Below are 13,304 nucleotides of genomic sequence, written 5' to 3' on the forward strand. Positions count from 1 at the left end.
TCCCCTGAGCGATCATCTGCCAGCTTATTTCCTTAGAACAAACTCCTAACAATCAAGAGTACACACTGTAAAATCAGTTAGGAACTCAACTAATTGTTGTCAGCATAAATTCAACAATCTCCTACATGAAATAGACTGGACACCCCTTAAAAGACTAACCCTTAATGATACTGTACTATACTTTAATAATGCCTTCCTTTACATACTTAACACCCTAGCTCCCATTCATTTGAAAAAAAAAAAAAGAACTCCGCACCATGGCTCTCTAAGGAACATGAATTCCTAATGAGGCAAAGGAATCTAGCCTGGGTGAACTGGAAACTAAACAAAAATGAACAAAATCATGTCAATTTCAAAACACTATGCAACAAAGTGACAAAACTAATCAACAGAGATAAGAAGTCATACTATTCTCAGCTTCAATTCCAGCATAAAATCAACCCCAATAAATTTTGGCACTCCATATCTTCTCGGCTTAACCCTGGAACAAACAGAGAGCACACACTATCACCTGATACCCCCTCAATCACAAATAGCTATCAACTTTAACAAGCACTTGATAAGATCAATATCAGACTTACTAACACCTCTAATGCTGGACCCCCCCCATCCTTCAACCTATTCGGTCACCAATCCTAGACCATCCACTACTTCTAACCCTATCATTAATAACTCCCCTACTCAACAAAATGTCATACGACGCCCATTCTCATTTTAGCCCATATCCACTTACACCATTACGAAACTGCTTCAAAAACTAAAACCCTGCTCCACTTCAGCTGATAATCTTCGACTACACTAACTCAAACTGGCTACCAACTCAATCACCTACCCAGTCAGTATCCTTATAAATATGTCTTTATCCGAATCAGAAGTACCTATCATATGGAAACAATCTCACATCACCCCCATCCATAAAGGAGGCAACTCTTTTGAACCATCCAATTTCCATCCTATATCCATCTTGTCACCCACATCCAAAATTCTCGAGAGAGGTATCCATCAGCAGGTAATGCAATACCTATTGCAAAACAATCTTTTAACCAAAACTTAACATTGCTTCCACCCCAGCCACTGCACAGCTACATCTCTATTATCCTTTACAGACATGGTGAACAAGGCCAGAGATGCAGGATGCTATACAGCTTTAGTTTTTCTTGATCTCTCTACGGCCTTTGACACAGTGTCTCACCCCTTACTATTGAACACACTGTCTAACTTAGGCTTTTCACATAACACAGTAAAATGTTTTCAGAGCTACCTCGAAATGGTCCAATGACTCTCGTCCTTTCTGCATAACACTACTGGAGTCCCTCAAGGCTCTATCCTTGGACCCCTACTCTTCAACATTTTCACAAACAACCTGCACACTGCCTCTCGATCTGGAACCCTCATTCAATACGCTGATGATTCCGCCATAATCTGTACTGCTCAATCACTACCAGAACTACTTTGAAAAACTCAGTAGTCTTCACTGCAGTAGAATCCTGACTAAGAAATTCGCAACTCTTTCTTAATCCAAGGAAGACTAAACTAGTACTCTTTCACCCCCAAAACACATCCCCTGTCACTGATCATTTCAACATACTTGCATCTGACAACAGTCATAGAAATAGTGCAGGAAACCAAATTCTAGGAATTGTCATTGATAATAAACTTTCATTCTACCCCCATATACAGCAAAATGTAAAAATAACTTATCAGAAACTGGGACTCTTGTATAGAAACAAACATTTCTTAACTGCAGCAACCAAAACTACCCTTGCAAAAACATTTTCACTTCCCTCCCTTCTTTATGGTGCTCCTGTAAGTACCTTACAAACATTTACCATAAGCAAGATGGAACAGTGCTACAACACAGTTGCAAAGTTTGCTACAAACTCTAAATATCACACACACCACTAGAACTAAACTGGCTTGAACTACCCAACTAGTTTGCCTTTATTCAGCTATCGACCTTGCACATGCACAACCTTATTTTCAAACCTACTGCCTGCCCTGCACTAACCAATCTAGTCACACCTTACACACCAAATCAATCCCTACGATCAGAAGACAAAAATCTCTTAGGTATCTCAAAACCTACAAGAAAACCAGGTCACTCTCTGTATTTATACTCTGTCTCTGTACTATGGAATTCACTATCTCTAGCTGCCAGCTCTATGCCTGGCCTAACCCATTTAAAAGCCTCTTTAAAAAAAAATCATCTCACAAATACATGGCTCTGCTCCTGCATGAAGCCTGCCTAATGCTCAGCTCTTCCTCTTCTTCCATATTAGCCCCGTCCTCTTCTTCTTCTGTCACATTTTACTCCCTCACAGTCTACACGATCCTAAGGCTCTCCTAACTCGTTCTCTGTTTCTATACCATATCCTTAAGCTACTGCTCAGACTGTAATGCCTCTATTCGTCTTAGCTCTCTCACTATCTTTCTGCATCACTAACTTTCTGGCTATTATTTTCCTGACTGAAACCAACATTCTATTTGTTCATGTACTATAACAGTCAGTGTCAAACAGTGCACTACCTACATACTAGTTTTGGACAGTATCTACTCATAGGCTATGTATATGGTGAGACTGACTATTATTATCTATAATGTTTTAACTCTATAGAATTGTCTAGATGTGTTGTATATACCGTAATATTCAAAGTTGATGTTCTTTCAACTTATTTTTGTATAGTATTTCTAATGTAATTTGTATTGTATTGTATTATACTGTATTTGTATTGTACTGTAGATGGAGCTTTTCTCCCCGGGTCTCTGCTGAAAACGGGTTCTGTAGACCCAGTCAGACAACCCCGGTAAACAAATGTCAAATAAATAAATAAATGGTACTCATACTACTATGGGCTATGACAAAGTCCAGGCAGAACAGAACAATGTATGCAATATCACACCCAGGTTATACAAGGTAGTCCCACTACTATGGGCTATGATAAATGCCACAAAGAATAAAACAATGCATGCATTATCACACCTGGATTAGTTAGGGCAGTGCATAAACTGACCATGCTGTCTATAAAACGTCTGTATACCCACTCATGTTAGTGGGTGGACAGGGCATGATCAGGATCACTTGCACAAAGATTGAGGGACACAGCGGCAGGCAACTTCAACACTAGGAGATGAGGTATTTTGCTGTATAGTGAGACTGTGACCTTGGTGACCTGGGTTTGATTAGTGGCCTCAGGACGGAGGAGCCAGGTAGAGAAAAGAGTGAAAGGCACAGCCTGTTCACCTCTCCCAGGTGAAGGGATGGGTTGTAGGCACTCAGTGTGCACTATGAGTGGTGTAATATCTCTAATGGAGACAAAATAATCCACCACCTGTGCTTGAGGTTGGGAATGTATGTCTGCTGCTGACAACACCCCTTTTGGAAATTAGGGATGACCAGTGAAAACAGCCTATTTGCATGCTCCCTTCCCTCATGAAAGCCAATCATGCATAGGGATGTAGTATTCAAGATAAAATCCTCAAACCACCTATGATGTCTCTGCCTAAACGATAGTCCCTCCCTGCTGACCTTTATCCTAGTGATGGGGAACAAATGGGCCTATTGGCCATAAGGGTACTAATCAGCCACATACAGCAGGGGCTAAAAACTGAAAAAAAAAGGAAATGTGATAGGGCCATTGTAGCCACGTACTATAGGAGGTGGTGTTAAGCTGCAGTTTCCCCTTTAAGTACTTGTTTATCAGCCTAGGTTACTGGTATGCAAGGATTCCTAACAACCATTTCTGTACTGTAGCCCTAGTCAGAGTCTCTGTCCCTTATGCTCCTCTTTATCTGTTAGTTTTAAGTTACTGCTATACACAGACAAACTCCACATCCATTCTTTACTATAGTCCTTGCCACAGCCCATTTTTATGCATATGTTTTAACTGCTCTGCACAGCCTCTCCCCTAATTACATATTATAGCTCAGCATTGGGACCTGGAACCCCAAAGCCCTAAACCATTGTATACACACACACACACACACACACACACACACACACACACACACACACACACACACACACACACACACACACACAGGCAGATGGTGCAGGACCATGCCAGTGTTCTGGATTCCCAATTACATGGGCATCACAACATCAGCCTCAGAGTGACATAGATCCACTACAGGGTTTGGAGTTCTTGCCAAAATCCTATACCAGGCAGAACTCCTTCCATAATTCTGTGAAGTTGCAAGTCAATAGAATCTTTACTAAAATTCCTCTAATCCACAAGTGTACAGTAATAGGCAGTGTTATGCTACAGAGTGCCAATATTTTATATCATGTTAACAAGGGCCAGTTATTGTGGCAGTTATGGTAATTAACCTACTTAGAGCCACTGTTTGAGAATCACTGTGATAGTGTTACTGGATAATCCAAATAAGCCAGATGTAGCCATGCATGTCACTGTGACCAAAAGCACATGACCAGTATGCTAAAGCATGCAGTGTGGTCAGAAGAGGCAGTGCAATACAGTTCAGACATCTACAGTGCACTGAGATGCTACATGCATTCTTGGTACTACTAGGCAGTGCTAAAGACATACAGTAGTGTCACTGAGCAGCACTAATTTGTGTCACATGATCCACAAACATGCATCCATGTGCACAGGGCTTCCACTTTGCTTTTCGAACAGAGTGGTGTGTGTGCCTTTGGCTACTTAAGGCACTATGGAATGTATGCCTGCTGCATGGTGCTGTCCATTCTGCAAACAGGTAGTATAATGTGCTTTGTGGAACACAGATGCTTGGTATGAGCCTGCCAGGATGGTGAGTGATGTTACTGACACCAACCATTCTGGTGAACATTGTCAGCGCTGTACCATAACACCAGGTGGTGCCACCCTCACCTGTTTATTCTGTGGGAGATAGAGGTTAGGGAGACAGAGAGAGAGAGAGAGAGACAGGCATGTATTGCCATCATTTATTTTTTCTGCACTATTGCCTTCTGGTATCTTATCCACTTTACAAGTTTACTTAGGCGTGCATACCATGTATTCTGGTGACTGGGAAGCAACAGCTTGACATGACTGGATATCACAGAAGGCAGAAGCAACTCTCCTAACACCAGGGCATGCATAACATCTGTGCCAGTCCTCTGAAACTGTAACTGTGTTTGCAGCATGCGTGCAATAGTTGTAGAAGAGGAAGACGTGAGGCCATTCTCATCTCAGTCTACATCACCCAATTTCACTGTCAGAGGAGGACATGGAGGTAAGTCCACATTTATAAGGTTTCTCTGTACCCTGCAGGTGGTAAGCACATCCTCATCTATGGACAGCTTAATGATGATGTTTAACTGGCTAAGTGTGAATCCTGCCCTGCCTTTTATACAGGCAAAACTGAATGCCCTCTTAGAAAAAAGAATTTATGAACACTTATATGATATTCAATCTAGGAATTCTAAAAATGCTCTTTACAAGTATTCCCAGTCCTGTGTGTCTTTTAACAAGTTAATTTTTGCCATCTTGCATATTGTTGAACCCAGCCCCAGAGGTGGGGCGTGGGAAAAGTTTTAGTATACAGGGAATATTGCTGGCAGATTGGAATCAATAACCAGATTTCTACTTTACCAGTCCTTAAACTGAGGGCTGCCAAACTCTGATGGCTGTTTTTCAATGTTTAATTACATTTTTGTTGCTTTAGGATCCTCTGTTGGCCATAGGGATGTTCTGGATTTACACTGTTGTTCATAACAACTGGCTTTGTTTAATCTGCTTTTAAAATATTTTTAATACCGTATTTCTAATAATTCACTTGGTCTAACTTGACCACTCAGTTTCTACATTTATTAATTTTTAAACAGCTGTATTTCTATTTTAATTACTTTGTGTTTCACTGCAGTTATGCAGTATGTTGTAGTTTGTTTTTTTAATCAGGTATCTGTCCCTTTATGTTTTAATTAGAACTCAGAAATTCATTTTTTTAAACAGCTTGAGCCAGCTACTTCCTGTTCTAAAGAAGTCCTTGTTACAGCTTACTGGATGAAAGCACTTTACTGGGTGTTATGTAGGTTTTTCATTTATTTAGTTTTTTTATCACTTGTTAAATTAAAGTTTTTTTTATAACTACTATTGGCTGCTTTTCATTTTTGGCTTTGCTGATAGTCCAGGTCACACAGTGTTTTACACAGGCCTTCTTACAACCTCGTCAGCACGACAGATACGTGCATGTCCACAGCTAGTGGTATTTGGTTATGTTGGCCTGAATCTGTCCATAAAGACTTAAGAAAGAAAAAGTCATGGACATTCAGAAGCTATATAGCTGAAATACTTGATGTTCTTTAGGGGATCTTTTTAATTTATCCCATGGGCCTCTATTCCAGGAGGTTAAATGTATCGCACAGTGAAAACTCTACCTTGGCTAGGTTTTTCTTATAGTTTTTACTAATTGGTTTGTCTGTGTGACCTTTTCCCCTTTTTGCTTTTGGTTGTTAGTTGGGATATTTTGCAGACACCTTAATGGCTATGGATATCAGCTGGGTTTAAAGATTCTGTGTTTCTAGAGTATAGCCAAACAGTCTACTTATGCTGTACTGGGGAGATCATAGGAAGACTGAAACATGCATGTCCACAGCTAGTGGAGTTTGGCTTTGTTGGCCCAAATTTGTCCATAAACACTTAAAAAAAGGAAAAAAGTCATGGACATTCAGAAGTCATATAGCTGAAACACTTGATGTCCTTAAGGGGTAATTTACATGTATCCCAATGGCCTCTGTTCCAGAAGGTTTAAGGTATCACTCAGTGAAAATTCTAGCTTGGCTAGGTTTTTCTTCTAGGGATTAAAACATATTTAGATCTAGATGTGATGCCCTTACTTAGAAGATGTGTCACATAGAAGGATTTGTTTACTACTTTGGATACATGGTGGTCAAAGTTCAGGTTGTTATCGACTCGAGTACCCATCATGTACCACTGCGTCTACACTTAGGAGGGGGTGCTGTGTATAATATAATTAGCAGGGATGTCAGCTTTCCCAAAGGTAATAATAATAACGCATTTTTTTGTATTTAGCTTTAATTTGTGGCTTTGGCACTGATCATTTGTCTGTGTTAACCTGTCTGGAGTATATTAACATCACTGGGATACTCAATGATTGCTCCCAATTTTCAATTGTCAGCGAACTTGGTCAGCCACAAGCCATGCAAATTTGCCTGGACTTATGAGGAAATAAATTCTAAACAGTAAGAGGGCCCAGCACAGAACCCTGTGATATGCCACTGGTGGCTGGTATTTTGCTAGAGATGAAGTCACTCTCTTGTACAGTATGTGTCCTGTCAATGAGCCAGTTAGCTACCCATCTGGTAATGTAGGCATTAATTTACAAATGGGAGAATGTCTCTATAATACCTGAGCAGAGGATTGTGTCAAATGCCTTAGCTGGATGAAGACATGTGGTATGCACTGTCTTTACCTCATCCAGGGCCTTGATGACTTTCTCGAAGAAGTCAACCATGCTTAACAGGCATGATCTCCCTTTAACAAATCCGAACTGGGTTGGGTCCAGTGTTTGGAGATTACCTATATGTCCATGTTAATAAGGCTCATAATGATTCTTTCCATGGCCTTGCAGATTAGGCTAGTCAAGCGTATATGGCTATAATTCCCAGGGTCAGCTGATGGTCCCCTTTTTTGCAGAGAGATTACTGATGCTGTCCTCCATTCCGCTGGAACACAGCCAGTTCACAGACTGTAGTTAAACAAAGATCCAAGTGCATCCGCTAGGTCATGATTTAAGTTGTTTAAAAGGCAACCTGGAAAGTTGTCTGATCTCACTGATGCTGTGTTTTTAGCCTTGGAGAGCACTGAGATTAACTACTCTCTTGAGATAATAGGGTGAGGAATGGTGGCAGGTATACTTACTATCAGAATGGCCAGAGGGATGATGTGAAACTGCCCATCTGTGATAGCAAGTTCTTACTATATGTTTTATTAGGAAAGGGAATGGATTAATTTGACAAGACTCTACTGGTAGTGCCAAGACAACAAGAGGGACCTATACTTTGTGTAGGCTAAGGTTGATCAATAAGTTAATGCTGCTCAGTGAACAACTGAGTTGCTCCTACAGCAGCAGAGAAGCTTGGATGGGTTTCACTGATAGCTGTTTAGGGAAAAATTAAGCTTCTAGGCTTTTGCATTTGTACAGGGCACTTCTAACCCACACTGAGTGAATAGCAGCATAGTGCAAACATGAGGATTGAATACGAGCAAAGAGAAACAAGTTTTAAGCTACTTACCAATTCAGAAAGCACACAATAAGCCTTTCACCAGCAATCCCCAAGTCAGACACTTAGATCAGCATACCTCTGACACAAGGGTACAGAAGAACACCTTCTTAATGTAGAATAGCTGGTTTGGTGCCCAAATGTAACAAGACCACACAAATTACCTACAACTAACAGATGCAATGTAATACAGTGCAAAGCAGCAGCAGACAATACAGTTTTTTTTAAACTGTCACACAGTCACAGTATATAAGCGAAGTGCAAAAAATACTTGGAGCCCTTTTGTGTGTTTCCCAGCTCAGATAGACCAAGTAGACACCTAGTGACACTACATGAATAATCCCAGCCCTCCTAATGTGAAAGCACAGCAAAGGAGTGTCCAGAGTGAAATAATACCATGAACAAACTTAAAAAATAAGAAAAGCTACCACAAACAAATTTAAAGGTATGGAAACAGCAGTGTACTTTAAACAGGTTATAAAAGTGTGATTATTCAACAAAAGTACTTCACTTTGTATAAATGAGCCAACAGCCTCTTAATTGCACAAAATTTACAAAGGCACTAAAAACAAAAATAAGCTGATTAATCAGCCTTGCAGCCAAAATAACTACATGCAGAAATCTGAACTGTTTCCCCAACCTAAACAGAGCTGGTTACCTCCCAGTGCACTATATGGAAAATCCACTGACCTCTTGATGCAAAAACAACTGCTTGCCAGAGTGCACAAACACACTACTTTATCCAACAGCTAGCTAGGTAATGAATCCAGGTCAAGTAAATCAGTACAACAGACAATGAGAGGCAAAATGCACTTTTTCAATATAAGCACAAGGAAAGGCAAATACATAATTCAAGATACCAACAGCAGTGTAGAAAGGGAGGAGCTAATTAACCTCAGTTTAAAGTAGGGGTGGTCAGCTTAAAATCACCAGGTTTAAAAAACAGATCAACAAATGGGAGGCTCGCTGGGAAAACATAGCAAAACAGATAAATTTAAGTGTCTATCTCTCACATAGAACAAAAACACCAGGCCAACCTGATTTTTTAAAACAGAAAACAAAATGGAGCAGGTAAAACAGAAAGCCTAGTCCCACAGCAGGGTTATGATAGTAAAGAAAATAGTACATTCAGACAGCAGTTACAGGACCTAGTAGATAAAGCAGGATAACATGAATTGGTGTTGATAATGGGTGACTTGAATGCACATATCGGGACAGACAGAACAGGATATGAGGACTGCCTGGGTCTACATAGGTGGGACAACAGGAAAAAAGGAGAAGCCATTCTAGACTTCTGTTTGATAAATAGTTTTGTAGTACACATGGTTCAGAAAGAGAGACAGTCACAAGATAAAATACAGGACTGGCCAACACACAACTTAGGTAGACTTCCCCCTAGTATGGAAATGGCACTGAGGTAGAAACCATAAATGCAGAGTCATCCCAAGTTAAACAGTCAGTCCGCAGCACAGACCACTGGTTTCCACAATAAGCTGCAAGAAGTGGTCAGAGAAGGCTCTAACGTCAACAAAAACCAGTCTGAAGACCTGGAAGTTGACTGGAAAGAAAGTACAACAGTTCAAGGAATTACTCAGGGCTCTAGCACCGCAAGAAGAGAAGGACATAAGTGGAGTTGAAGAAGAATGGGAGCAACTGAAAACAGCATGTCTGAGGACTACAGAACAGATATGTGGCTTAGCTAGGTATGGAAATAAGGTACATAAGGAAAGCTGGTGGCGGAATGCAGAATTCCAGGAAGTTGTTAAAAGAAAGAAGGAGTGCAGGAAAAAGTGGGAGATAGAAAAGATGGACCAGGCTAGGAAGGAATACTGGTTGGCTAACAAACAGGCTAAGAAAGGAGTTGCAATAACAAAGAACAGGGCATCAGAGGCACTCTACCAGCTTCTGGAAAATGACTCAGCTGGTGGCACAAAGAAACTATATCAGGTTGCAAGGCAAAAAAAGATGAAGAAGATAGTTAGATACTCTTCATAATGGATGCCAACAACAACCTGTTCACCAGTCTACAGGAAATCAAAGGCAGATTGAAGGAGTAATTCAAGCAGCTTCTGGATGAAGAAAACCTCACAGAAGCTGTATTGACCCAGACACAGCCTACAATAAGAGAAGAAGAGAAGCCAACCTTAGAAGAAGTAAGAACAGCACTAAGGAAAATGAAGTCAGGGAAAGCAGCAGGCCCAGATGAGGTAACACCAGATATGATAAAGATGCTCAGTGAGACAGGGAAGAAATGGCTCCTGAGGTTACGCATAGCAATATAGAGAGAAAGGTATATCCCAGATGACTGGAGAATAAGTATGCCTGTGCCAGTGTACAAGAACAAAGAGAACATGCATAACTGAGGGCAGTGCAATGGTATCATACTCCTGTCACATTACATGAAAGTTCAGAAGAGGATTACTGATAAACAGTTAGGTAGAGTGGTAGAAAGTAAGATGGGAAGAATGTTTGCAGTGAGACAGATAGTTGAAAAGAAGCTAGAAATGAGGAAATAGTCCAATTGGGCATTTCTAGACTTGTAGAAAGCATATGACAAGATCCCAAGAAAGCTGATTTGAGCAGCCCTGCAGTGGTTTGAAGTCCCAGAAACATTGGTAGAGTTAGTGCAGGCTACGTACAATGATCCAATGACTCAAGTACAAACAGTGTTCTGTCTCACAGAGGGGTTCCCAGTGGGAGCGGGTGTGCATCAGGGTTCAGCTCTGAGCCCACTGCTGTTCATACTGGTGATGGAATACATTAGCAAACAGGTTTTAAGGGACAGATCAGCAAAGCTGCTGTATGCAGATGATGTGACATTACAGGCAGACTCTGAGCAAGAACTTCAGCAAAGAATATGGGAACAGAATGCAAGACTGAAAACACATGGGATGAAACTATGTACAGATAATATAGTAGTAATAGCAGCAAATTGGGGAAATCAGAAGAAGCTGAGAATTGAGATAGAATGGAAAATAATGGAAGAGGTTAGCATCTTCAAATATATGAGAGGGGTGGTTGAGGAGAAGGGAAGTCTAAATGAAGAGGTCAAAGCTAGAATCACAGGGGCTGCAGCCAACTGGCATAGAGTGTCAGGTGCAGTGTATGACAGAAGAATGCCAAAGAAGCTGAAAAGTGAGGTGTACAAAACAGTAGTGCGACCAGTATTACTGTATGGTACAGAAACCTGGGCAGTAAAGGCAGAGCAGATGAGGAAGCTAGAGGTGATGGAAATGAAGCACCTGAGATGGGTGGTAGAATACACACTGTGGGACAGGCAAAGAAATGTGGACATAAGAGCAGAAGGCAATGTAGCTCCAATTGCAAAAAAGACCGAAGAAAACAGATTATGGTGGTTTGAGCACATGTGCAGAAAAGCAGAAGACGATATGGTGAAGAAGATTTGGAACAGACTGGAAGAAGGTAAGAGGAAACAAGGGTGTCCAGCAAAGAAGTAGATGGATTATATGAGAGAAGATCTGTGACAGGCATGCATGTCAAAGAAGGCAGGAGTGTGGCATTGATTTCAGAGAGATGGTGACAGTTAACCGGACACCCCGATACCATGTTGAAAATGGGAAAAAGGTGGTTGATTATGATGATGATTATTGCCTGTGGGTGGGGTAAGAGCCTAGTCTCTAAATAAAAATAAAAAAAAAAAAGGTTCATCTCTCAAAGCTGGAAACCTTATATGTTAGAAGAAATTAGTTGCAAGTAAACATAAGGCAGTTTCTATACTGAAAATGGATAAATTAGGCTGGGATTTCATCATGACAGATAGTGTCTTTTTATGTCAGTTATTAGCACAGAATTCGCAAGATCTTAAATAAGTAGTTTTTGACAGACAGATTTAGTGTACTAAAGCCCTTAAAGTAAATGAGTCAGACTCGACTAAACAACAAAAACAATTTAGCTTGGATAACAATAGATTTTGCTCACAATATAGATCTAATATCCATGCAAAACACTGATGGTTGAGGATATGTAATGCACACCTAGCTTTGCTACAATAGTAATTGTGGCATACTTTGAGAAAGATTTTATCCGAGGATAACTGGATACACCTGACAGTCAATATTTGGATCTGTGGAACACAATGGCACAGTAAATTAATTGAATTAGTTTAAAAGGAGGAAATTCACATAATTAAATGCTTGTGTTTACTAGCACTAGTCAATGAAACAGAAATGAGAGAGAATATTATAGTCAAGTTAACATAAGAGTTGAACAACTCTTAGAGACACAAGAAACAATGACTGAGGGCAGAAAAGTTTTTCCACACAGCTGTCTATTCTATGATGGAAGTTGTTTCACTGAGGTTTCTCAGGAAAACCTCAAAAAAGTTTATAAATACAAATAATAGTCTCTATCTCTTCCCATAGTTTACAGATAATTAACATTTCAAGCTGCTATGATTAACCAAGAGGCATAAGCTTTGTTTTCTCTCCTAACCAGAACTTTTATTATTCCTGTCAAAAGGATTTTAAAAAAATTGCAATACAATTACCTACCACAATCCAAAAAAAAAACAATATGAGCAGTACAAACCAAGAATTTTGGTTTCCCCACACAACCGTCCATTCTATGGCAGGGGCAGTTCCAAGTGAAATTTCTCAAGAAAAACTTGAAATGATTATAAATATTATTTTCTATCCCCCTCCCATAGCTTACAGGTAAATTAACCTCTTCTAGCTCCTATGACTTACTAAGACTCATAAGATTTGTTTTCTCTCCTAATCAAGACTTTGAATAATTAAAATAAAGAACTTTAAATAGCATGCTACAATAAAAATGCAAATTGCAATTAAATAAGATAACAATATAAGCAGTACAAACCAAGAAAGTTTATTATCCCAAACAATGGTCTATTCTGTGGCAGAGTCAGTTCCAGCAAGCTTTCTCAGAAAAACCTTGAAACATTTGTTAGAGCATTCACTGTCATTAAGATTAACGTTTATCATGATGGTTGAAAGTGTGTAATAGAGCTGCACCAGCCTCAAATGCATTTTTATTATGATGTCTTAATTTTATTTCTTATGGCTGAATTGCAAGAATATAAAATCTGTTGTATGCTTACTGT

At 40.0% G+C, this 13,304-nt stretch overlaps 1 protein-coding gene across 1 annotated transcript in view; it reads right to left on the reverse strand.

The window, feature by feature from the left end:
- GRK5 (G protein-coupled receptor kinase 5) overlaps positions 1–13,304 on the reverse strand; it is a 1,993,659-nt gene that overhangs the window by 1,350,229 nt on the left and 630,126 nt on the right. The window lies entirely within an intron of this gene.

This window comes from Protopterus annectens, chromosome 14.part0, assembly GCF_019279795.1.
Source record: "Protopterus annectens isolate FY-2018-M chromosome 14.part0, PAN1.0, whole genome shotgun sequence".
NCBI classification, from domain to species: Eukaryota; Metazoa; Chordata; order Ceratodontiformes; family Protopteridae; genus Protopterus; species Protopterus annectens.